The sequence below is a fragment of the Chiloscyllium plagiosum genome, chromosome 33 (assembly GCF_004010195.1).
Source record: "Chiloscyllium plagiosum isolate BGI_BamShark_2017 chromosome 33, ASM401019v2, whole genome shotgun sequence".
NCBI lineage: Eukaryota > Metazoa > Chordata > Chondrichthyes > Orectolobiformes > Hemiscylliidae > Chiloscyllium > Chiloscyllium plagiosum.
Window position 1 is genome coordinate 38886523 of NC_057742.1, and position 26329 is coordinate 38912851.

A 26329-nucleotide genomic window follows, 5' to 3' on the forward strand; every position below is an offset into this window, starting at 1 on the left:
TCAGTCCCAACCCTCGAACTCAGCACCACCTTCCTAATCTGCAATCTTCTTCCTGACCTCTCCGCCCACACCCCCACTCCGGCCTATCACCCTCACCTTATCACCTTCACCTTAACCTCCTTCCACCTATCGCATTTCCAACGCCCCTCCCCCAACTCCCTCCTCCCTATCTTTTATCTTAGCCTGCTTGGCACACTTTCCTCATTCCTGAAGAAGGGCTCCTGCCCGAAACGTCGATTCTCCTGCTCCTTGGATGCTGCCTGACCTGCTGCGTTTTTCCAGCAACACATTTTCAGCTCTGATCTCCAGCATCTGCAGTCCTCACTTTCTGACCAATAAAGGAAAGCAATCCAAACGCCTCCTTCACTATCCTATCTACCTGCAACTCTACTTTCAAGGAGCTATGAACTAGCGCTCAAAGGTCTCTCTGTTCAGCAACACACCCAAGGACGATATCATTAAGTGTATAAGCCCTGCTAAGATTTGCTTTCCCAAAATGCAGCACCTCGCATTTATCTAAATTAAACTCTATCTACCACTCCTCAGCCATTTGCTCATCTGATCAAGATCCCCTTGAATTCAGAGGTAACCTTCTTCACTGTCCACTGCATCTCTAATTTTGGTGTCATCTGCAAACTTAACTAACTATACCTCCTAAGCTCACATCCAAATCATTTATATAAATGATGAAATGATGGACCCAGCACTGATCCTTATGGCACTCCACTGGTCACAAGCTTCCAATCTGAAAAACAATCCTCCACCACCACCACCACCACCATCTGAATGAAAGTAATCCGAGTGGAATTATATCAGCTTGCATTAATGTAACTGCCATTCCTCCCTAAACAGGTCTGATCAAACATCCGAAAATAGTGAATATTTGCTTCTTGATAGATTACTTTCATTGCTGCCTCGTGTTTGCTATATTTTTCTTCAGGTTTCCGTATCCTGATTTTTAAAACTTCAGTCAAAATTTGGCAAAAGCAAGCTTTGAGCTGATCATCAGATGCTGAAAACAGGGTGAAGTGACTCCTGTATGTTTCCTCTTCCTGGGAATTACAACTCAGTTGCATCTTGAGGGCATGGAAAACTTTAAGGCTGACACACAACATCAAACTGGCTCCATGTCTGCTGTGTAACAATCTGTTATCCACAAGATGGAGCACTGACAGCTCCCTCCGTGCAAATAAAAACAAGTTATGGTGGATGTTGGAGATCTAAAATAAAAACAGTGCTGGAGAAACTCAACAGGTCTGGCAGCATCCTTGAAGAGTGAAACAGAGTTTATGTTTCAAGTACAGTGTAACTAATCTTCAGAACTGAGAATTGGGGCTTGAGGATGAGAAATGGAAGGGAGTTAAGGACCAATCCGTGATAGCATCTAGAAGTGACTCTGCAGAGGATACTGGACAATCAAATGGAGAAGATTATCTGACAATTAACACTCTTCACAATCTGTGGATGGGATATACACAACTGGTCAATATTTAGAAACTCACACTGTGACAGCACAATGGGAAAAGCTTCAGTGCTGAGACGTTCAATCAGAAACTAGGAAAGGAAATCTTATAGAATCATAGAATCCCTCCAGAGTGGAAACAGGCCATTTGCCCTTACAAGTCCAGAACAACACTCTGAACATCATCCCACCCAGACCTATCTGCCTACCCTTTCCCTGTAATTCTATATTTCCCATGGCTAACACACCTATCCTATAAGTCCCTGAACACAAAGGGCAATTTAGCATGGCCAATCCACCTAACCATTTGGACTGTGGGAGGAAACCAAAGCACCTGGCAGAAACCCACACAGAAGCAGGGAGAACGTGCAAACTCCACACAGAGATTTACCTGAGGGTGGAATTGAACTCTGATTCCCGGTGCTAACCACTGAACCACTGTGCTGCCCTTTTATCAAGAATGATTTTTAAAAAACTGGTTCAGCAAATTTGAATCTACTTTACACACTGAATCTACTTTGAACTCGGATTTCACCAGTTTCCTCATTTCCCCTCCCCCCACCCTGTTCCCTGGATGCTGCCTGACCTGCTGCGCTTTTCCAGCAACACATTTCCAGCTACTTTACACACCAGGCAGGCAAAAGCTGGAATTAATATTAAACAAACATAAAAACACAAAAATGAAAATGTAACATACGAAAGACAGATTTAATCATTGCTGCTTGTGAGGGAAGGGATCTTGCTTTATGTGACTGAAATGCTGCATAAGTGCTACAATTCCAACTGATCCAGATATAGACTTGCCAGAAATGTGTGATACACACAGTGTTGTGGGCTCGGAGGTCTTACTGGTAAGAAGCATAGATGTTTCTGTGAGGTGTCACAGTGGCTCAGTGGTTAGCACTGTTGCCTCGCAGTGCCGGGGACCTGGGTTCGATTCCATCCTCGGGCAGCTATCTGTGTGGAGTTTGTATGTTCTCCCTGTGTCTGTGTGGTGTGTTTGCTCCGGTCTCCTCCCACAGTGCAAAGATGTGCAAGCTAGGTGGGTTATCTATGGGAAGTGTGGGTCTCAGTGAGAACTTGAATGGTTTGCTACCATGCTGTAATGATTCTATGACCAAAACCTAATGGTGATGTAGAGCCAGAGAAGACATTGGTGGCACTCAGGGAGAATATATACAAAGAGTAGGGTGGAGAGATAGGGACAATCATGAAGGAATGATGGCTGAATTCATGGAAAGGTCATAATACCCCACAACAAGATCTGGGAACTACTTGATTGCAAAGATCTAAACTTCCCCCAAAAAGGGAAAAATACTTGAAAGCCCATAGTTGGCAGCATGCAGGAGATAAATCATGAACTTTAGGAAAGATATTCAAGAGCTCTTTTTGAAAATAGCGATTATGTACAGGTTCACTGCGTACTTGTGGGCTTAAAGATTGTGGCTATACACACCCCCCCCCCAAACAAAGACATAACAACACCTGGTTGCATTTCTTTGCAGTAGTTTGGCTTCTGACATCCATCTAAGAGGTAGTGAGGACTGCAAATGCTGGACACATCAGAGTCGATAAAGTGTGGTGCTGGAAAAGGCGCACCAGATCAGGCAGCATCTGAGGACTAAGAGAGTCGAAGCCTTGGGTCTAAACCTTCATCACGACTTGGGAGGGGGAACGAGGCTGAGAAATAAATGGGGGTGTGGGGCTAGGGGAAAGGTAGGTGGGATGGCGACAGGTGGGTGAAGGTAGGAGGTGATTGTAATAGGTTGGTAGGAAATGTAGAGCAGATAGGTGGGAAAGAAGATAGACAGGTATGTGGGTGTCACGGTGGCACAGTGGTTAGCACTGCTGCCTCACACCGCCAGAGACCTGGGTTCAATTCCCGCCTGTGTGGAGTTTGTACATTCTCCCCGTATCTGCGTGGGTTTCCTCCGGGTGCTCCGGGTTTCCTCCCACAACACAAAAATGAACCGGTTAGGTGAATTGGCCATGCTAAATTGACTGAACCGTTAGGTGAAGGGGTAAATGTAGGGGAATGAGTCTGGATGGTTTGCTTTTCGGAGGGTCGGTGTGGATTTGTTGGGCCGAAGGGCCTGTTTCCACACTGTAAGTAATCCAATCTAAAAAAAAGTATGCAAGCTGAATTGGAGAGTTGGATTTAGGATGGGGTCGGGGAGGGGAGATTTGGAAACTGGCAAATTCAATGTTGAGGTTGTAAGCACCCGAAGCGGAAGATGAGATATTCCTCCTCCAGCTTGTGTGTGGCCTTGTTTAAGGTGGTGGAGGAGGTCCAGAATCAGGGGAGTGGGCTGGGGAGTTGAAATGGATGGCCACAGGAAGGTGAGATTGATTGTACATACAGACCAAAGATGTTCCCTGAACCGTTCTTCAAGTTTGCACTTGATCTCTCCAATATAGAGGAGACCACATTGAGAGCAATGGTTGCAGTAGATGAAGTTCGAGAATATGTGAGTAAATCTCTGCAGATTTGGAATGATTCTTTCGAACCTGGATGGAGGTGAGGGGGAGGTGTGGGTGCAGATCTTGCACCTCTTACAGCGGCAGGGGAAGGTGTCAGGTGTGGACAGGGGGTTGGTGGGGGGTGTGGACCTAACGAGGGAGTCATGAAGAGAATGGTCCCTATGGAATGCAGATAATGGTGGAGAGGGAAATATATATTTGGTAGTGGGGTCTGACCTTAGATGGCAAAAATGTCATCTGGATTTTGAGGTTCGTGGGGAGGAATGTGAAAACCAGAGGGACTCTATCCTGGTTGTAGTTGGGAGGGTAAGGTTCGAGGGCAGAGGTGCGGGAAATGGAGGAGATGCAATTGAGGGCATCGGTAATAACAGGGGAGGGGAAATTATGGTCCTGGAAGTTGAATGTGGGATATGCTGGAGTGGGATATTCTGGAGTTGAATTGTTCATCCTGAGGGCAGATATGGTGGAGGCAGAGGAATTGAGAGTAAGGGATCATGTTTTTAAATGAGATGGGGTGTAAGGAGGTTTACTCAGGTCAACTGTGGGAATCAGTGGGTTTGAAGTAGATGTCGATGTTAAGTTGGTCACTGGAAATTGAGAGGTCCAGGAAGGGGAGGGAGGTGTGGGAGATGGTCCAGGTGAAGTTGAGGTCAATGTGGAAGATGCTGGTGTTATGGATGAACTGTTCAAGCTTCTTATGGGAGCATGAGGCAGCACCAATACAGTCATCAATGTAGTGGAAAAGTTGGGGGATGGTGCCAATGTAGCTGTGGAAGAGAACTGTTCCATGTATCTACTTCACTGCCTCCACAAGTCCACCCACAAACTGGAGGAGGAACACCTCATCTTCCACCTCGGCAGCCTACAAACACATAGCCTCAATATTGAATTCACAAGTTTCCAAATCACCCCATCCCATCCCAGAGCCGACCCTCTCTCTCGGCTCCGCCTCTCTTGACCTGACATACTTGTCCATCTATCTATCTTTTGTCCCACCTATGTGCTCCACACTTCCCACCAACCTATCACAATCACCTCCTACCTTCACCCACCTATCATCATCTCATCTATCTCAATCCCTCCCCCTATTTATTTGTCAGCCCACTTCTCCTTCCCCAGTTGTGATGAAGGGTTATACCCAAAACATTGACTCTCTTGATCCTCAGATGCTGTCTGCCTGCTGTTGTGATTCTTCTAGTGCCACACTTTATTGAACTGTCACCCATCACGAAGAGTCAAAGAGATCTTGACCAGTAGAGCTGATTAGTTCAAATCGAATCTCTACAGTGCAGAAAGAGGCCATTTGGCCCATTCAGTCTGCACTGACCCTCTGAAGAGCATCCCAAACAAATCCAAGCCCCATCCTCATAACCCCACATGGGATTTTTACAATGCCAAACCCACATAACCTGCACACCATAGGGTAATTTTTAGCTTGGTCAATCCACACAAACTGCACATCTTTGGACTATAGGAGGAAATCCACACAGACACAGGGAGAATGGGCAAACCTCCACACAAACAATCATCCAAGTCTGCAATCGAACCCAGATCCCTAGTGCTTCCAGTCAGCAGTGAACCACTGTGCTGCCAAATGGATGAGTGTGGTGCTTATTAACTTCAACAGGTTCAGGCATACCTAAAAATGAGGTGTCAACCTGGTGAAGCTACCAAACAGGACTACTTGCATGCTAAACGGTATAAGCAGCAAGTGATAGACAGAGCTAAGCGATCCCACAACCTGCAGATCAGATCTAAGCTCTGCAGTCCCTCCATATTTCAGTCGTGAATGATGATGGGCAATTAAACAACTCACTGGAGGAGGAAGCTGCAAAAATATCCTCATCCTCAGTGATGGAGGAGCCCAGCACATCAGTGCAAAAGGTAAGGCTGATGCATTCACAACAACCTTCAGTCTGAGTGGATGATCCATCTCGGACTCATTCCATGGTCCCCAATATCACAGATACCAGCCTCCAGATAATTTGATTCACTCCATGTGATATCAAGAAATGGTTGGAGGCACTGGATAGTGCAAAAGCAATGGGCCCTGATAACACTCCAGCAATCATACTGAAGACATGTGCTCCAGAACTTGGTGCTCCCATGGCCAAGCTCTTTCAGTACAGTTACAACACTGGCATCTACCCGACAATGTGAAGAACTGCCCAGGTATGTCCTTTAAACAAAAAGCAGGACAAATCCAACCCTGCCAATTACCACCTAATCAGTCTACTCTCCATCAACAGTAAAGTGATGGAAGGGGTCAGCAACAATGCTATCAAGCAGCATCTGAACAGCAACAACACACTCAGTGACGCCGAGTTTGGGTTTTGCCAGGGTCACTCAGCTCCATGGACAAAACAGAGGTGAGGTGAGAGTGACAGCCCTTGACATCAAAGCCGCATTTGACTGAATATGGCATTAAGGAGCCATTAAGCTGTAATCAATGGGTTTCAGGGAGCAAAACACTCCGCTGGTTAGAGTCATACTTGGCACAAAGGAAGATGGTTGTGATTGTGGCGGGTCAGTCATCTCAGATCCAGGACTTCTATGCAAGAGTCCCTCAGGATAAACCCAACAATCTTCAGCTGCATCATCAATGACCTTCCCTCTGTCATAGGTCAGAATTGGGGAAGTTCTCTGATGATTGCACAGTGTTCAGCGCCATTTGCAACTCCTCAGATACTGAAGCAGTCCGTGCCCAAATGCAACAAGATTTGAACAATATCCAGGCTTGGGCCAACAAGTGACAAGAAATGTTCGTGTCACACAAATGCCAGACAATGACCATCACCAATAAGAGACACTCTAACCACCACCCCTTAACATTCAACGGTATTACCATCACTGAATCCCCCATTGTTAACATCCTTAGGGCTACAATTGACCAGAAATTCAGCTGGACTCACCACGGCCTACGGCCATACTAGTCTGAAAACGCCCGATCTTGTCTGATCTCAGAAACTAAGCAGACTCAGGCCTGGTTAGTACTTGGATGGGAGATCGCCTGGGAATACCAGGTGCAGTAGGAATTCATGGGCGGCACGGCGGCACTGCTGCCTCACAGCGCCGGAGACCCGGGTTCAATTCCTGCCTCAGGCGACTGACTCTGTGGAGTTTGCACATTCTCCCCGTGTCTGCGTGGGTTTCCTCCGAGTGCTCCAGTTTCCTCCCACAGTCCAAAGATGTACAGGTCAGGTGAATTGGCCATGCTAAATTGCCCGTAGTGCTAGGTAAAGGGGTAAATGTAGGGGAATGGGTGGGTTGCGCTTCGACGGGTCGGTGTGGACTTGTTGGGCCAAAGGGCCTGTTTCCACACTGTAATGTAATCTAATCAAACATAAACACAGTGGCTACAAGAGCAGGTCAGAAACTAGGGGCACTGCTGCGAGTTACTCATCTCCTGACACCCCAAGCCTATCCACCATTTACAAAGCACAGGTCTGAAGTGGGATGGAATACTCCCCACTTGCCTGGATGGTTGCAGCTCCAACAACACTCCTTGACATCATCCAGGACAAAGCAACCCGCTTTTTTGGCATCATATCTGCAAGTATGCAATCCCTCCACCACCGGCGCTCAGTTGCAGCAGTGTGTACTATTTACAAGATGCAATGCAGAAGTTGGTACTTTCCAAACCCACAACCACTTCCATCTAGAAGGACAAGGGCAGCAGGTACTTGGGAACACCACCACCTGCAAGTTCCCCTGCAAGCCACCACTACCATGAAATATACCACCATTCCTCACGATTGTTGAGTCAAAATCCTGGAATTCCCTCCCTAATGACATTGTGGGTCAACCCACAGCAAATGGACTGCAGCAATTCAAGAATGCAGGTCACCACCACCTTCTCATTGATGGGCTATCAATGCTGGCCAGCCAGCAATCCCAAGCCCCACAAATGAATTAAAAACATACAATAAAATCATAGCTTATGTAATTGAAAACTCAACTCTGCATTCCTGCCAGCTTCTGATAATCTTTCATTCCTTGCTGAACAAGATTCTCTCTCTGAGTTAAAAATGTTCAAGGACTCTGCTTCCAGCAAGAGAAATTCCAAATCATCACAAGGACTTTGAGAAGAGGAGTTGGAATGATATGTTGAGGTTTACAGGATGTTGGTAAGGTCTTCTGGAGTACTATGTGTAGTTCCAGTCACCCTTTTATAGAAAGGATATTATTAGACTATATGTTCAACTAAGGGGGTCAGAAAAAATTTACCAGGATGTTGCCAGTAATGGAGGGTTTGAGTTACAAAAACAGGAATGGCTGGGACTTTTCTCACTAGAATGTAGGAGGTTTGGGGGGTGACATTACAGAGGTTTTTAAAATCATATGGGGTAAAGATAATGTGAATGACAAGGGTCTTGTCGATAAGGTGAGGAATTTCAAAACTATGGGGCATATTTTTATGGCCAGACGAGAAATATTTAAAATGGACACAAGGAGCAACTTTTTTACACAAAGAGTGATGCGTGCGTCAAATGAACTGCCAGAGAAAATGGTGGATGCAAGTACAGTTACAATGTTTAAAAGAAATTTGGGTAACCTTTAATTTTTAAACAGTGAGCCTTGTTCTACATTCTCCAATAAGATGGTATGTCCTCTTTCAATCAACTTGCCTCTAACTCTTTAAACTGAGGTGGATGCAATCCTAGCCTGTTCAACCTTTCCTCATAAGACAACCCCTCATTTCAGTTTTAGTTCAGTAAAACCTCTCTGAACTGCCTCCAACATATTGACAATCCTTCAATAAGATGATCCATAGTATGCACAGTATTCCAAGTGTGGACTCACCAGAAGCTTGTATAATGGAAATCATGGATAATATCATGGAAAGACTGCTAGAGATAGTGATATGAGGAGGACCATGACAACAAAACACTCCTCATGAAAAGACAAATAGAGAGAAATCCTTGGTTGTTTCACTGGATCATTTGACAACAACCCTGAAGATTCTTGTGTCTGGTTCCACTACTGAGCCTAGAGCAGAAAGTTTAGGTTGATTTCTTCATGCAGTATTGAGAGAGTGGTGCAATATCTGAAGAACTGCTTCTATCTAAAACATTAAAACATGGTCTTGTTCCCTCTCAGTGAGAGATGAACTATCCAGTGTGACAATTTCAAACAGGGACTCAAGAATTCTCCCAGATGCCCTGCTCAATGTTTATCCTTCAACCAATACCTGAGGCAGGTGTTTTGGTACTTTAGATCATCCGGGGGTGGTGAAACATTTTATGTTGATGAAAATATTTTTCAACATTTATTCCTATGGCCCATTTTCTGTAGGTTTGCTTCATTCAAGCATTCCATTTACTCCTTGCGGCTAATAAAAGAAACTACTTCTTTAAAATGCAATCTTTAATGAGATGTGACATTTTTGGCAAAGTGGCATTTGTTGCTTGATCCTAACTGTCATTGATCTGAATGGCTTGGTGGGCCATTTTGGAAGATTGTTCTGTGTTAGCTGCATTATTGTTGATCTGGAGTCATGTAAAGGCCATGTAAGGAGAACAGATTTCCTTCCCCCAAGGACATTTGTGAACTGGATGTGTGTTTTACCCTAATTTGATGATAGCTGTCTTAGCCACCGTTATTGAGACATGTTTCATAATGCCAGATTGTTGAATTTAATATAAATTCCATTAGTTACTGTGGTGGGATTTGAACCAGTGTAGCATTAGGCTGGGTTCCTGGGTAACATCTTGTAACATTGCCATTATGATGACTTGTTTCTAGTAAGGGGATTTGTAAAATCCCTCCTCCATTATTAATCAAGAACCTATCTATCTCTGTCTTAAATACATGCAATGACTTGACCACAGCAAGGTGTCATATTCTTAATGCCCTCTGATCAATGAGGGATGGCATTAAATGCCAGAGTCAAACAATGTAGTTCTGGAAAAGCACAGTCGGTCAGGCAGCATCCAAGGAGCAGGAGAGTTGACGTCTCAAGCATAAGCTCTTCGTTAGGAATGTTGGGTGAGGGTGGGGGAGGGGGAGTGCAAGGGGGTGGAACAAGGGGACTGAGAAATAAATGGATGGGGGATCAGGCTGGGCAGAAAGTAGCTGGGAATGCAATGGGTAGATGAAGGTGGGGGGAATGATGGTAGTAGGCCTGAGTGGAGGGTGGAGTGGATAGATGGGAGGGAACTGCTATTGCCAGATTTGAACCTGTGTCTGTACAGCATTAGCCTTAGCTCTGGATTAATGGGTCAGTGAGATGATTGGTATACATAGATAGATACCTGTCTTATTGCTGTTTGGATTTGTTGACTGTAGTTTGCAAAGAATTGAGCTTGCATTTTTTGGCTGTACCTATTGATTCATGCAGCCATTGTTCTGAAAGAAATAGAGCAACCAGTAATGTTGACAGAAACCACGGCAGCAGATACATCTGTGAGCTGAATTTCTTAATTGTGCACTTAGCGCATATAATTGGTTCTGGAAAAAAATTTGGATTGCACTTATTTTGATGCTAGTGCATCAGTAAACATCGCAACACCTTATCTCCTCACCCAAATGCCACACCCTCCCTCCTTAGCTTGTGAGTTTCTAAAATTCATTCATGGGATGAGGGCACCACTAGGCGAGCATTTATTGCCCATCCCTAATTACCCAGAGGGCAGTTAAGAGTCAACCACATTGCTGTGGGTCTGGAGTCACCAGTCCAGGCAGTTTCTGGATGGCAGCTTTCATCCATAAAGGACATTAGTGAACCAGATGGCATTACACAACAATTAACAATGGATTCATGGCCAGCATTAAACTCTTAATTCCACATTTTTGGTGGATTCAAATTCTGCCATAACAGCAACAGCAACAAAAACAGAAATTTCTGGAAAAGCTCAGCAGGTTTAGCAACATCTGTACAGAGAAATTAGAGTTAATATTTCTGAGAACCAATGAAGGGTAACCAGAACTGAAACATTAACTCTGATTTGTCTCCAGAGACGCTGTCAGACTTGCTGATCTTTTCTAGCAATTTTTGTGTTTATTTCTGATTTACAACATCTAACATCATCTATGGCAGGATTTGAATCCAAGATCCCAGATATTACCTTGGCCTCTGGTTAAACATTCTCATGATTAATACCACAAGGCCCTGGCCTCCCTGTTCCTTAATGCTCCTTACGGTTCCTTCATGCTTTAGTTGAGTTGTCAAGTAATCCATGTTGCTGATGCTGTATTTGAACATACTGCAGTGGCAGCAGCTGTGAGTTTCCTGGATTTTCACAGCACTTACACTCAGCGGCAAACTAAGCTGAGCTCCACATCAGGGTCTACCAATTCTAATTCCAATACTAATCACAAAGTCCCTAACACACGGTTGGGATATGGGAAATGCTTAGTAGATTTTATTTTTGCTGTTCTAGTTCCAAAGTTTTGGCTTTCTGGAAGAGCTGTCAATCAATGCTACACCCACTGCTCTTTCTACAAAGCACGTTTCTCTTTTCTCCTATTTCTCCAATTTCCCTTTTGGTGTGCCTAGTGTTGCAGTACCAGCATATTGTTGGGCATCTGCCCACAATCAGGGCTATCCTGTTTGGCACTCCTTTAAACAGAGGTAGCTAGAGAATGCAGAGATACTTCGGTGTGATTTGGACAAGTTGAGTGAGTGGGCAAATGCATGGCAGATGAAAGATAATTTGGAGCATTCACTTTGGTAGCAAAAACAGCAAAGCAGATTATTATCTAGATGATGACAGTTTGGGAAAGCTGACAGTGCAATGAAACTTAGATAACCCTGAACCCATATGCTGAAAGTAAGCACTTAGGTACAACAGGCAGTGATGAAGGCAAATGGTGTGTTGGCCTTCATAGTGACAGGATTCAAGTACAGGAGTAGGGATAGCTTGCTGCAATTTACAGGGCCTTGGTGAAACTACACCTGGAGTGCTGTGAGTAAAGATTAATAGAAGTTTGGTCAGAATATAAAGAGTGGCAGAGAAAAACTAAAATATTAATTTGGCAAAAATACTTACAGTATGAGAGGAAGCTCACTAGAAATGTAAAAGCAGATTGTGAAGAGTTTCTGTATCTAAAAAGGAAAAGAGTAAGTAAAATGTTAGGCATCTAGAATATGAGAACAGCGAATTAATAGTAGACTGAGGTTGAATGGAGAGTGGAACTTAATAAAATAATAATCAATAGGGGAGTGGTATTGAACAACTTAAAGGGGCTATGGGTTGATAAGTCTCTGGGTCCTGATAGCATTTATCATAGGTTCATAAAAGCAGTCACTAATGAGGCAGATGCATTGGTGTTAAGTTGCTGTTCACTCAGGGATTGGAAGCATAATTCCAAAATTGTGAACAAAACCAAATTTTGGGAGGAGATGCTGGGAGGAGAATCTACTTAATACAGAGGAGGACACTAATGCATTTACAGCATGGACATGCAATTGACAAATGATAATTAGTATAGTTAAATGTAACATTGTTGGAAATATAGGAAAGCCATTTCTTCTTCATAAAATGAGTGTTGAAAAACTTTGGTGGAGGAACAGATTACTCTGTGAATACTGATATGCTATATGTGAAAAGTAACAAGACAATGCTGTGTCATTACAATTTATTTGCTGGTATAACTTAAAATTCCTACTATCCTGCAGTCTTCCTATAACCACATCTTCCTCTGCTTCCACATCTTCCTCTGCTTCACAAATTTATCTATCATCATAGATGCATCAACTATTCCCTGTAGAAACCATGATAAAAATACCAATCATCCTCTGCAAAGAGTTTTTTCTAACCACTCTCCTCATTCTCTTGAATAACAATTTTAAATTAATGACTCCTTGTCACAGAGTCCCACACCAGAGATTTTAAAAAATTTATTGACTCTGTTGAAATCTTCCATAATTTTAAAAAAGGTTTCATTGTATTCCTTCTTAGCTTTCTCAAATCCACTTGAAGCAGTCTCAAGAACCTGAAGTGTTCCCAAACAGAACAAACGATTCCCAACAAAGAATATTGCTCTTTGTTTTTATTATACTTTCTATAACTTGACAAACACAGTTGTGAAAAGTATCCTAACTGCAACTTAGTTGCTGTTTGGCATAAATTCATCATCATTTCTTTATTTTTGTATTCTAATTTCCAGGGTATAAACCTCCCAAAACAAAGTCTTTATTATGATCTTACATGTCTAAGTTTATTCTCTGCATTCTTTTTAATTTATTCACAAATGGGATGGGCTTGTCACTGGAAATTAGACCAGCATTTGCAGTCTGTAGTGTTTAGGATGAGGTCAGCCAGGAAGAGCTCATAGAATATGAGTTTCTTGATTGGGGCTGATAACCTGATCCAGTCAGGGAGCCCTGGCTGACTGATATATACAGGGGTGTCAGAGGTTCTGTTCACCCTGAGTGTTGGCTCTGAGGGAGCTGGATCAGTGTCAAGGACTTTCCAAATGTAAATAAAGAATGACTTGGTGACGGGATACCAGCATCCATGAGTTATTTCACTGCCAACTTTTAATTGAACTCAGTTTCTAGCTAGGCCAATGCAGAAGGAAACTAAAATTTACATGTAGAGAAGAACTAAAATTTGCATGAAGACTGAAATTGCTGGAATGCAATGTAGAAAAGCAGGAGGCTGGAGGCTGGAAGGACACAGCAGGCCAAGCAGCTTCCGGAGGTGGAGAAATCGACATTTCAGGTTTAACCCTTCTTCAGGAAGTCATGTGGGTCAGACCAGGTAAAGATGGCAGATTTCCTTCAGGTCAATAGTGATGCAGACAGGTTTTGACAACCATCAATGGCTTTTTTGGGGCATTGGGTATCACCATTTCTAAAACTAGCTTTTCATTTCAGATTTTATTTATTGTATTTACATTCCACTAGCTGCCGAGTTCCCCTAGGCCTTGGGATTGCTAGTCCAGTGGCATTACCACTGCATCACAGTCACCCCCATACAGAGCCATCCATATCCTTCACATCTTCACTTTGAGTGCCTTCCTCCCTCTGCTTTCAGCCTCCAGATTTATTACAGCATATTTGTAACTGTATTCAAGTGTCTGGCCATTCTATTAAGTTGCAAATGATTTCTTTTCAACTAATTCTCCTAACAGTTTTCCTCATTTTGTAGTTTAATACCCTCAATACATTTTTCATAATCTTGCCTTTGGCAAATCCACTTTAGTGATAGATTGAAACCAGTATTGGACTGTGCAGTGACTGCCAGGGCGCACCATTTTCCATTCAGTGGTTACTCTGTTCCCTATTCGTTAAGTAACATTTGGAACATATGGCTGCACTTATTTTTTAACCATATGCTTGAAGCTTTTAAATAAACCTTTGTGAAACAACTTATCCAATTATTTGTGAAAGTGTACCGACAGCATATTGACTGAAATCATTTCATCTAATCAATAACAAACTATTTATGAATGGTAGGTAGTTGGGTGCATTGAGTTTGAATATATTTTTACAAAAAGCCATTAAATCTGAAGGTGTATTATCTGTAGAGAATTGAGGTTTTTGCTAGTTATGAAATCTCCATATGGATACATTTCCTGCCTCATTAACAACAAAGTTTAGATTAGATTCCCCACAGTGCCCTTCGGCCCAACCACTCCACACCAACCCTCTGAAGAGTAACCCACCCAGACCCATTTCCCTCTGACTAATTGACCAAACACAATGGGGCAATTTAGCATGGCCAATTCACCTGATCTGCACATCCTTAGACGATGGGAGGAAACAGGAGCACCCGGAGGAAACCCACGTAGACAAAGGAAGAATGTACAAACTCCACACAGACAGTCACCTGAGGTTGGAATCGAACCTGGTACCCTGGTGCTGTGAGGCAGCAGTGCTAACCACTGAGCCACTGTGCCGCCCCACTTTCAAAAATTCAATTGACTAAAGCATGGAGGACACTGTAAGGTCTTTGTAAATGTAAATTCTTATTTTGTTACAAATGATTCAACACACCTTTTGTTTCACCCATGGTTCCACCAGCATTTATTCTCCTTCCCTAATTGCCCTTTTGAAAGTGGTATCAAACTGTCTTCTTGAACCACTGCAGCCAGTTAATGTAGGTAGACTGATAGTGATGTTCGGGAGACTGTTCCGGGATTTTGACCCAGTGACTTAAGGAACGGCAGCATGTTGGCTCAGTGGTCAGCACAGCTGTCCTACAGTACCAAGCACCCGGGTTCACTTTTACCCTTGGGCAGCTGTCTATGTGGAGTTTCATATTCTGCCCATGAATGTGTGGGTTTTCACTGGGTGCTCCAGTTTCATTCCACAATCCAAAGATGTACAAGTTAGCTGGATTGGCCACGCTAAATTGCCCACAGTGTTCAGGGATGCATAGGTTTAGTGGATTGACAATGGAAAATGTAGGGTTACTGTGGATGGGTCTGGGTGGAATATTCTTCAGAGGGTTGGTGTGGATTTGTTGGGCAGAATGGCCTGTTTCCACACTGTAGGGATTCTATGGATTTCCAAGACTGGACGATGAGTGACTTGGAGGGTAACCTGCAGGGGGTTCCCATCTATTTGCTGCACTTTTCCTTCTGGATGGTAGTGGTCATGGTTTTGGAAAGTGCTGTCCAAGGACCTCTGGATGAGGTGCTGAAGTGCATCCTGTAGATGGAACACACCTTTAGTACTGTGCTTTGTCAGTTAAGGGAATAAATGTTTATGGATGTTATGTGAATGAAGCAGACTGCTTTGTCCTGGATGGTGTTAAGCTTCTTGCTATTCGAACTGTACCCATCCATGGAAGTGGAGAGTATTGCATCACACTTCTGATACTTGCCCTGTAGATAGTAGACAGGCTTTGGGGAGTCAGGAGATGAATTACTCACCACAGTATTCCTAGCTTCTAACCTGCTCTTGCAGCTGTTGATGTACAATGTTGAAATCCATAGAGGTGCATTAGTGTGGTGTAAAATTATGTCCCAATACATGTGTGAATCATAACGCAACACATGTATTGGGCCAAGCAGTGGAATGTGGTGAAAGGGTTAAAATTGTGTCCCAATACATGTGTGAATCTAACCGAAAATGGAAGGTGTCGCTTAGTCCCGTGTGAATCTTATTATACACCTTCCCGTGTGAATCTTCTTATCTGTATGTAACCAGAATGGAATGTGTTTTTTAGCCTTGCTCTGCTGTTCACATGAATGTTTATATCTGGAAAAGAGTATATCAGCTGGAAAAGTCTCCAGTTCGGTAGAGTCTGCTCCGGGGTTGCGTTTAACCGCCGAGCGTGGGTTGTTGGCAACCGCTCTACGAGAACTGACGGCTCCCAGTTCCGGTAACAAGTAGAGTGAGTATAAACCAGACCCGTTGTAAGTACGAGACCTGGTTGTGGCGACGCTGCGGGGAATAAAACACTTATATTCTAGCAGACTCGCCTCTTGGCTGTTTGTTCTGTGTCAGACTACTTTCCTGCGAGCCTGGTCCTTGACCTTGAGAATTTTTTAAAACAATTAGTCAGAGGGAATTGGGTCTGGGTGGGCTACTCTTCGGAGGGTCAATGTGGACTTGTTAGGCCGAAGGGCCTGTTTCCACACTGTAGGGAATCTCATCAATCTCATCTGAAAGGAACGTGTCAATGACAATGATGTGCATGATGATGTAACACTGATATTAGTGGTCACATACTATTGAGGGGATAAAGACAGAGGAATGGAAGAACTGTACTGGAGAGATTTAATCAGTCCTCTGTGTTAAAATATAAATAAACACTTTACAAGACCCATTGGCACTCAGAGACATGTTACACTTGGATAAGTAATGACAGGGGTATGGCAGACTCAGTGTAGGAACAATCTAACCAAGTAGAGCAGCTTCAAGAGCTTAGTACAGATACCTAAAGCAGATCACAATGGCTGGCAGAATCCACTGGGACAGAATGATGCAGGCATTATAGTTATATTATTATAGTCCAGCAACATCGGCACAAATCAACCATGGGGTTTGTATAGCTGGCCAAGTTAATTTCTGTTCAATGGTAACACGCAGGATGTTTTTAAAGAGGGTATTTAGTGATGGTAACACCATTAAATGTCAAGAGGTTATGGCTTGATTCTCTCTTGTTGGAAGTGATCGCTGCCTGGAACTTGTGTGGCACCAGCGCAACATTACTTATTAGCCCCAGCCTGAATGTTGGCCAGATCTTGCTGAATGCGAACAGAGACTGTGTTAGTGTCAGAGGGGTTGTGGCTGGTGCTCATCCCGATGTTCATCAACGTACTCTATTCTGACAATCATCTTCCTCAGATATGACTCCAGCCAGTGTAAGGTTTCTCAATAACATCAGTTTGCCTCGGACTGTTTAATACCTAACTTGGTCAGAAACTGTCTTAACATCAAAGACAATGATTCTTACCTTAAATCTTTGGAATTTTTTCCAATGCTTGGATCAAGGCTGTAATTAGATCCAAAATTGACTGGGCTTAGCATAATTCAAACTGAGTAGGCTATTGCTGTGTAAATGCTACTTGATGGCATTGTCAGTGAAATATTCTATCGTTTTCCTGTTAATAGAAAGTAGACTTCATCTCTCAAAAGCACTGAAGTTTGAAGAAGACAGCTCGCCACAACCTTCTTAGGGCAACAAGCAACGGGCAAAAAATGCTAATCTATCCAGCAAAGTGCACAACCCATGAACAAATGGGCGGCACGGTGGCACAGTGGTTAGCACTGCTGCCTCACAGCGCCAGAGACCCGGGTTCAATTCCCGACTCAGGCGATTGACTGTGTGGAGTTTGCACATTCTCCCCGTGTCTGTGTGGGTTTCCTCTGGATGCTCCGGTTTCCTCCCACAGTCCAAAAGATGTGCAGGTCAGGTGACTGGGCCATGCTAAATTGCCCGTAGTGTTAGGTAAGAAGGGGTAAATGTAGGGGTATGGGTGGGTTGCGCTTCGGCGGGCCGGTGTGGACTTGTTGGGCCGAAGGGCCTGTTTCCATACTGTAAGTAATCTAATCTAAAAAAAAATCATTGAAGAAAATGATGGGATGCCAATTGGCCAGGTTGGGTTTGACCTACTCCTTGTGGTGAGAATATATTGCTCCTAGGCAGAAATCTCTTGCTCATTCCCAGTGGGAGCTTTGGTTTCTGCAGTGCCAGTTCAGCTGAAGTGAGGATAAGCAGCAATTTTTTTTGGAGAAGCTCAACAGGTTTAGCAGCATCTGTGTAGAGAAATCAAAATTAACATTTCAGGTCGAGTGACACTTCGAGAGTCACTCAACCTGAAATGTTAATTTTGATTTATCTCCACAGATGCTGAGAGACCTTCTGAGTTTTTCCAGCAACTTCTATTTTTGTTTCTGATTTACAGCATCTGCAGTTCTATTGATTTTTAAATGGTGTTTTTTATTCACTCACAGGATGAGGACATCACTGGCTAAACCAGCATTTATGACTTATCACTAACTGCACAGAGGTCAATTAAGAGTTGAAAAATGTGGTGCTGGAAAAACACAGCAGGCCAGGCAGCATCCGAGGAGCAGGAGAACTGACGTTTTGGACATAAGGGCCTATTCCTCGAAACGTCAATTCTCCTGCTCCTCGGATGCTGCCTGGCCTGCTGTGTTTTTCCAGCACCACATTTTTCAATTCTGGTACTCCAGCATCTGCAGTCCTCACTTTCTCCTAGAGGTCAATTAAGAGTCAACCATATTGCTGTGGGTCTAGAGTCATGTGTCGGTCAGTCCAGGTGAAAATGGCAGCTTCCTTCCTTAAATGACATTAGTGAAACAGATGTGGTTTTCCTGACAATCAACAATGGATTTATGGTCATCATTGCAGATTTTTAAAAAAACTGAATTCAAGTCTAACCATCTACATGGCAGGATGTGAACCAGGGTCCCCAGATTAACAGCCCAGCAACCATCAACCCTCACCTGCCCCCCATCTCACCAAATGGGGCTGTTAATCTGGTCTGATCAGGGAGCTCTGGCTGACAGATAAAAGCAGGAATGTCAGAGGTTCTGTTCACTCTTAGAACTGGCTGTGAAGGAGTTGGATCAGTGTCAAGGACTCTCCACTTGTATCTAAAGGGTGACTTAGTGATGAGGTATCTGCTTCTATGGAGTCATTTCAAACATAGTTTGCTGAAGCTCCCTGGTTTTGTTTTTTTTTCCACCCAATTAAAAACCAAAAGATGTCAGAGGTAATAGGTTGAGCTGATCCCACTGAACATGTATGTTATCTGACTTACCTTGTGGGGGTCATTAAACATTCTCACGCATAACCTGAGGCAAGTTTTAGGATGGTATAATCTTGTGCCATCCCCTACAGTGGGTTTGGTGCCTGGAGTGTTGAATCAGGCAGGTGGCTGGTGAGTGCAGACCCTGGACACCTTACCACATCTACCCTGGTTCAGTCAAGCGCAGGAAGGCATATGGACAGCCTTCTTACCTCATTGTCGCCTTAGGCTGTTAAATGGTCAATTAAAGTATATATAAGGGCCTCACCCCTCTTCAACTGGTGTTGGGAATGGGAGGCTGTCATGCAAGACCATGCCATATTGTCTTGAAACCACCCAGAGTTGGAAGATAGTGGTCATTTAAAAAATATTCAGTGTTTAATTGAGGGGCTGGCATCAAGATGTGTACAGGGAAACCTGATTGTCTCCCACTTACCCTGGTTGTCTCCCACTCACCCTCTCTTACCCCACCCCCACCCCTCACCACCACCACCACCGTCTCCAAATCCATCGCTTGTCCATCTGTAGCCATGCTCCTCTTTGATCTGAGCGTCTGACCAGGTTAGAAGCAGCAGCAGCAGCCTCTCAGGCATTGTTACCGATTAAGGAAAAGCAACTGACCTTTGATTGGCTGGCAGCTGTGAGTGGGTGATACTTCTCACTCATGGGTCCTTGATCACAGGCCAATATTGTGTGGTTAAGTGCTTGAAAGACAAAGAACAATACAGCACAAGATAGGCCCTTCAGCCCACAAAGACTTTGTCGATATGATGCCTTTTGTCAGTATTTACACTGGAAAAAGACAATGTTGTCGAGGAGAATTCTGAGAAACAGACTACTAGACTGAGTGGGATTGAAGTTCACAAGGAGGAGGTGTTTTTTAGCAATTTTGGTATGTGTGAAAATAGATAAGTGGGCCGGATGGGATTTATCCTAGGATTCTCTGGGAAACAAGGGAGGGGATTGCCGAGCCTTTAGTTTTGATGTTTATATTGTCAATGTCTACGGGAATAGTACCAGAAGACTGGAGGATAGCAAATGTTGTTCCCTTGTTCAAGAAGGGGAGTAGAGACAACCCTGGTAATTATGGACCAGTGAGCCTTACTTCAGTTGAGGGTACAGTGTTAGAAATGGTTATAAGAGATAGGATTTATAACCATCTCAACAGGAATGAGTTGATTAAGGATAGTCAACACAGTTTTGTGAAGGGTAGGTCATGCCTCACAAACCTTATTGGGTTCTTTGAGAAGGTGACCAAATAGGTGGATGAGGGTAAAGTGGTTAATGTGGTGTATATGGATTTCAGTAAACTGTTTGATAAGGTTCCCCATGGTAGGCTACGGCATAAAATACAGAGGCATGGGATTGAGGGTGATTTAGCGGTTTAGATCAGAAATTGGCTAGCTGAAAGAAGACAGAGGGTGGTGGTTGATGGGAAATGTTAATTCTGGAGTTCAGTTACTAGTGGTGTACCGTAAGGATCCACTGCTGTTTTGGGTCCACTGCTGTTATTTTTATAAACAAACTGGATGAGGGCGTAGAAGGATGAGTTAGTAAATTTGCAGACGACACTAAGGTCGGTACAGTTGTGGATTGTGCTGAACGATGTTGTAGGTTACAGAGGAACATAGATAAGCTGAAGAGCTGAGCTGAGAGGTGGCAAATATAGTTTAATGCAGGAATGTGTGAAGTGTTTCATTTTTGAAGGAGTAACAGTAATGCAGACTACTGGGCAAATGATAAGATGTTTGGTAGTGTAGATGAGCAGAGAGATTACCAAGGGCAGAAATGCCACTTAACAGGAGACATAGGTTTCAGGTAAAGGAAACATGAGAGACAGGTTATTTAAACAGAAGGCAGCAAGTTCCTAGAATGAGATGCCGGAGGGTGTGGTACATTCAGGTATTAGTGCAGTTTAAGAGGAATCTTGACAGATAGTCAGGGCTTATGCCCAAAATATTGATTCTCCTGTTCCTCGGATGCTGCCTGACCATGACCATGTCCACGTACATAGATCCCTCAAAGTTGCCACGCAGGTTGATAGGGCTGTTACGAAGGCATACAGTGTGTTAGCTTTCATTAGTAGAGAGATTGAGTTTCAGAACCATGAGGTCATGCTGCAGCTGTACAAAACTCTGGTGCGGCTGCGCTTGGAGTATTGCATGCAGTTCTGGTCACCGCATTACCCAAAGGATATGGAAGTTTTGGAAAGGGTGCAGAAGTGATTTACTAGGATGTTGTCTGGTTTGGAGGAAAGGTTGTGGAACTTGAGACTGTTCCGTTAGAGATAATAAGGTTGAGAGCTGACTTAATTGAGATATATAAGATAATCAGAAGATTAGATCAGGTGGACAGTGACAGCCTTTTTCCTGGGATGATGATAGATAGCATGAGGGGACATAGCTTTAAATTGAAGGGTGATAGATGGAGGACAGATGTCAGAAGTAGTTTCTTTACTCAGAGGCGTGGTATATTCAGATATAAGTGCAGTGTTTAAGAGGAATCTTGACAGGTAGTCAGGGATTATGTCCAAAATATTAATTCTGTGTAGGGACGTGGAACACACTGCCTGTAACAACTTTACAGGCATTTAAATGGTCATCGGATAGGCATATTTTAGACTTTATTAGAATTTATGGATGAGAATGGAATGGTGTAGGTTAGATGGGCTTCAGATTGGTTTCACAGGGCAGTGCAATATTGAGGGCCAAAGGTCCTGTACTGCGCTGTAAAATTCTATGTTCTGAGTTCGATGTTCTATGTTAAACTAAAAATCTTTTAGCCTCTTTGCGGTCCATATCCCATTCCCTGCCTATTCATTTATCTAGGAGAATGTGTAAAGACTGCAGATGCTGGAGATCAGAGTCAAGATTGTGGTGCTGGAAAAGCACAGGCAGCATCCGAGGAACAGGAGAATCAATATTTTGGGCATAAGCCCTGACTATCTGTCAAGATTCCTCTTAAACTGCACTAATATCTGAATGTACCATACCCTCCGGCATCTCATTCTAGGAACTTGCTGCCTTCTGTTTAAATAACCTGTCTCTCATATTTCCTTTAAAATTACCCCCTTTACCTGAAACCTATGTCCCTGTTAAGTGGCATTTCTGCCCTTGGTAAAAGACCATCCATTCTATCCTTACCTCTCATAACTTTGTAAACTTCTATCATTCTTCAACATTCAAGTGAAAACAAATCAATTTGTCCCATCTTTCCTCATAGTTATTTGCCCCCTAAAACAGGTAACAGCCTGGTAAACCCTTCTTGTAATGTCTCCAAAGCCTGCACATATGCTACATGGGGTGAAGTCTAATTGAATCACATTATAGAAATATTTAAATGTGCACTTGCAATGCCAGGGCATACAATACTATGTGCAAAGTGTTATGAATTTGAAGACGTGTACTGTACTTTTAAGAGAGTGTGAATGCTGTTCTGAACTGAGAGATTACAAGCATTACTTGTTATGTGACTAGATGGCAGTCCCAGAGTGTACTGGAAAATATGCAACACTTGGCTGTGAAATGGATACCTGAGTTTTGATTGCTGTTTTGACAACATTTCAAATTAACATATCAGTTTAAATTATGCCCCAGGATTCTAAAACCTAATCAAGTTTGAATTTACTGTTTTGTCACAATTGAACAAATGAGATGATCCGATGTTAGGGATATAAAAATGCAGGTACTTTGAAAATTAGAGAGAGAACAACTGCCATCGAGAGAGACCCAAGAAATTAGGAAACCTTCTCTCCAAAAGGTATCTTTTCATATGAAACATATTTGCATTAAAAAGAAAGAAAACGACCCAGGGAGATCTTCAGTCAGAAAAAGACAGACGTCGAAGGTGACAGTGGCTGTGTGGTTTTGAAATTAAGTTGATGTAATATTAATAAGTGTCTTATTGGAACAGCATATTGTTATTGAGTTGGAAGCAGTTAAGAGGAAGGGAGCTTAGAATTGTGAATAATTGTTGTTTAATGTTCACTTTTAGAGTTAAAAAATAAATTGATGTTTTATCTTTAAATAGTGGAATTTAGGAGTTCTCTGTCACTCATATTTTAAAAGATTATGAGGTGAGTTGAGGTTTTCTGGGTGTTTAGTTTAATTAACAGAGGCGTTCACCGCTGTGTCATAACACAAGTGTTGGAAAATTGGATTAGAATAGTTAGGTGATTGCCTTTACTGGTGCAGACTTGATGGGTTGAAGGGTATTTTACTGTATTGTAGACCTCTATGACTGTCTAGAAGGCAGCCAAGCCTACTATTGCCTCACAAGATTAGGCCCAGACATAGTGTCTGTCTCTTCTCCTGTCAATTTGGGCCTTTTCCTTGTGAGGATCTCTAACCTATTTTTCTAGGCCTTGATGCTGCCTGAAAGATTTCCACTTAAAGTCTGAGAAAGTCTGGCAGCTGCTGTCTCTCTGGTTTAACCATGATGCCGATGATTTCCTCTGATGTATCAAATTGTCAAAAGCCCTACCATGACACAATCTATGTGAACTTTCAGTCAAAAACTGTGGTTTAGAAAGGGAGCTGCATTAGGGAGCTGACATAAACAGCATGTGGGCACCGCAAAGCTTTGGAGAAGAAGCCATGGTTGGAACCAACATTTCCAGGGAATGAGAAAATGCAGAATCAGCTCAGCAACTTTACAGCTTTGAGATGAGAGAAAAAAATACTTTGAGATGGGTGGGGCAGAAAAAGTCCAGGGAGCTGGGTGGGGTTGGGAAAAATAAAAGAAAACTACTTTCAGGACTGAAGATGTGGCTTTGAGAGAATGATAAAAATGTTTGGAGACTACCACTCTGTTACTCTGGTCAACATTTCCTGCCATCCAATTCAACCAGGAGGATACCAGAATCAACAGGAATTAAATTTGGATATTGTTAATGTAGGGTAAATGTAGGGGAATGGGTGGGTTGCGGTTCGGCGGGTCGGTGTGGACTTGTTGGGCCGAAAGGCCTGTTTCCACACTGTAAGTAATCTAATCTAATGCTCAAAATTGATGGTTTCCCTCAAGAAAGAAATGCTGCTCTAAGTGACTCATCTCCATCAACACATCAGGAAAGAAATCTATAACTTTCCTTTTCAGGATTCAGGCAGGCCATGACTACTATCTGTGAACATTTCTATTAATTATTATCTGGAAGAGGGGTAATTTTTTCAACACTATAAATCTGGAGTGCCACACCAGTGGACCTGTGATCAGAGGCTGGGATTTCTTTAACTTGCCCCCCAGATTGTCTTCCTGTGGGTGACAGTGATGCCTTGCTATGCTTGGATGGCATGGTAGTTCAATGATTAACACTGCTGCCTCATAGCGCCAGGGACCTGGGTTCGATTCCACCCTTGGGCAACTCTCTGTATAGAGTTTGCACATTCTCGCCATGTCTGTGTGGGTTTCCTCTGGGTGCTGCAATTTCTTCCCACAGTCCAAAGATGTGCAGGTTAAATGGATTCGCCATGCTAAATTGCTCATAGTGTCAAGGGACGTGCAGGCTTGCCATGGGAAATGCAGGGTTACAGGAATGGGGTGAGTTTAGCAAGATGCTCTTCAGAGGGTTGGTGTGGACTCAATGAGCTGAATGACCTGCTTCCACACTATTGCGATTCTATGATTCTATGTTCCCAGATGGTTGGCCTGCATCACCAAAGCTTTGCCACATACCTGTTCAACCTGAAGGTTTGTCCTTCAGTACCTTCCACAACACACCTGAGCAAACCCATCAAAGTGAACCTGATCAGTTGGTGAGCTTCGGTATTCAGCACTCTGGGAAGCCTTACCCTCATGTGTTAGCATTGACTACCTGTTGTTTTGATGATCTACGCATTCAGTTTAAATATAGCCAGTGGGAAGGTGAGGAAAGTGAGTCTGTTGGGGTCCCTAAGAAAGAAGATAACCTTTGCTCACATTTGGTGTCAGATCATTAATGTGGGAGGCTGTGGGGTGGGGTTCCACACCATTTTGGCTCATACTCTTACTGCATGCTGTGGCTGTATTGGAAATGTTCACAGACTGATGATCAATTGGTTGGTCATGTGATCACAGATCTTTCATGTCCATTATGGCTGGAGTAGGACGTGATCCCAAAGCTTCCAGTCCAGAGGTAAACACCACGTCAGATGTCTTTAAGTGAATGTACAATGAGTATAGCGCTGATCCAAGCTCTGCAACTGTGGACCTTTCCATAAAGCACAAGTACATAAACAAACTTGGACCAGCCCAGTGGGTTAAAAGTAAACAGCTCAGAGACAGCCAAAGAGATGCAGAGATACTACAACACAGCTACAAGCATAGACAGACACAGAGACAAACAAAGTCAAAAAGACACTCATGCACACCCATACACACTGTATATGAGAAAAGCAAACTCACATACATACACTGACTGTAAGAGCGAGGATGTGAACAGCAAATCGGTGATAATGAAAACAATATGGGGATTGGTCCAAATTACTGCAGCCTGAGTTGAGGCAACACAGGGGTAGGCCTAAGGGATCCACAGCCAGAGAATAGGCTCACAGGGTTGTGCAATCTTTGGACTAAATGAAGCATCATGTGTAAGATGGGACTGACAGACGCAAGACAGCAATTGACTTGGGCTGGACAACCTGGAACTGCTCAGGGCTGGTGACTGAACACTTAACTGCTGCAAGGGCTTTGTGGTGCAGGAGTAGTGTCCCTACCTCTCAGCCAGAAGACATGATTTCAAATCCTACCTGCCCTCAAGTGTATTAAACAAGTTCATCATTAAAATACTTGACTCATATTTCTGACCAGCATGAAGCATGTTTCTGGTAATTGAAAAGGTTCATTAATATCTTCTGAAACAAATCTTTCTTGATTTTGGAGAAGCTTTCTTTTGTCAATAATTCATTACAGACTTCAAAGCAATCTTGTAAAGCAAAATAGATTTCAAGAAACATCAATATTTATATTCATCTTGTATGAAGTTGTGAAAGGAAAACAAATAGAACTTTATTTCTAATTCATTTTCTGAAATGTTATTGCTCCTTGGAAATGAGGCCTTGTAAAAGGTTGAAAGAGCATTTTGATGGCCTGAAGCTGAAATATATCCACCACATAAAAAAAACAAAAAAAAAAATATAACCAGGAGAATTGGTGCACTTTGTGTCTTCCACTGTGTCTCACATCTGCACAGAAAAAAAAAAGAAAAAAAAAAGGAGCGTACCATGGGTTCTGGGG

At 43.2% G+C, this 26329-nt stretch overlaps 1 protein-coding gene and 1 pseudogene across 1 annotated transcript in view; both read left to right on the forward strand.

The window, feature by feature from the left end:
* LOC122539684 overlaps positions 1–26329 on the forward strand; it is a 153915-nt gene that overhangs the window by 30653 nt on the left and 96933 nt on the right. The gene's annotated exons all lie outside the window — the stretch shown is intronic.
* On the forward strand, positions 6860–6978 carry LOC122540056 (annotated as a pseudogene).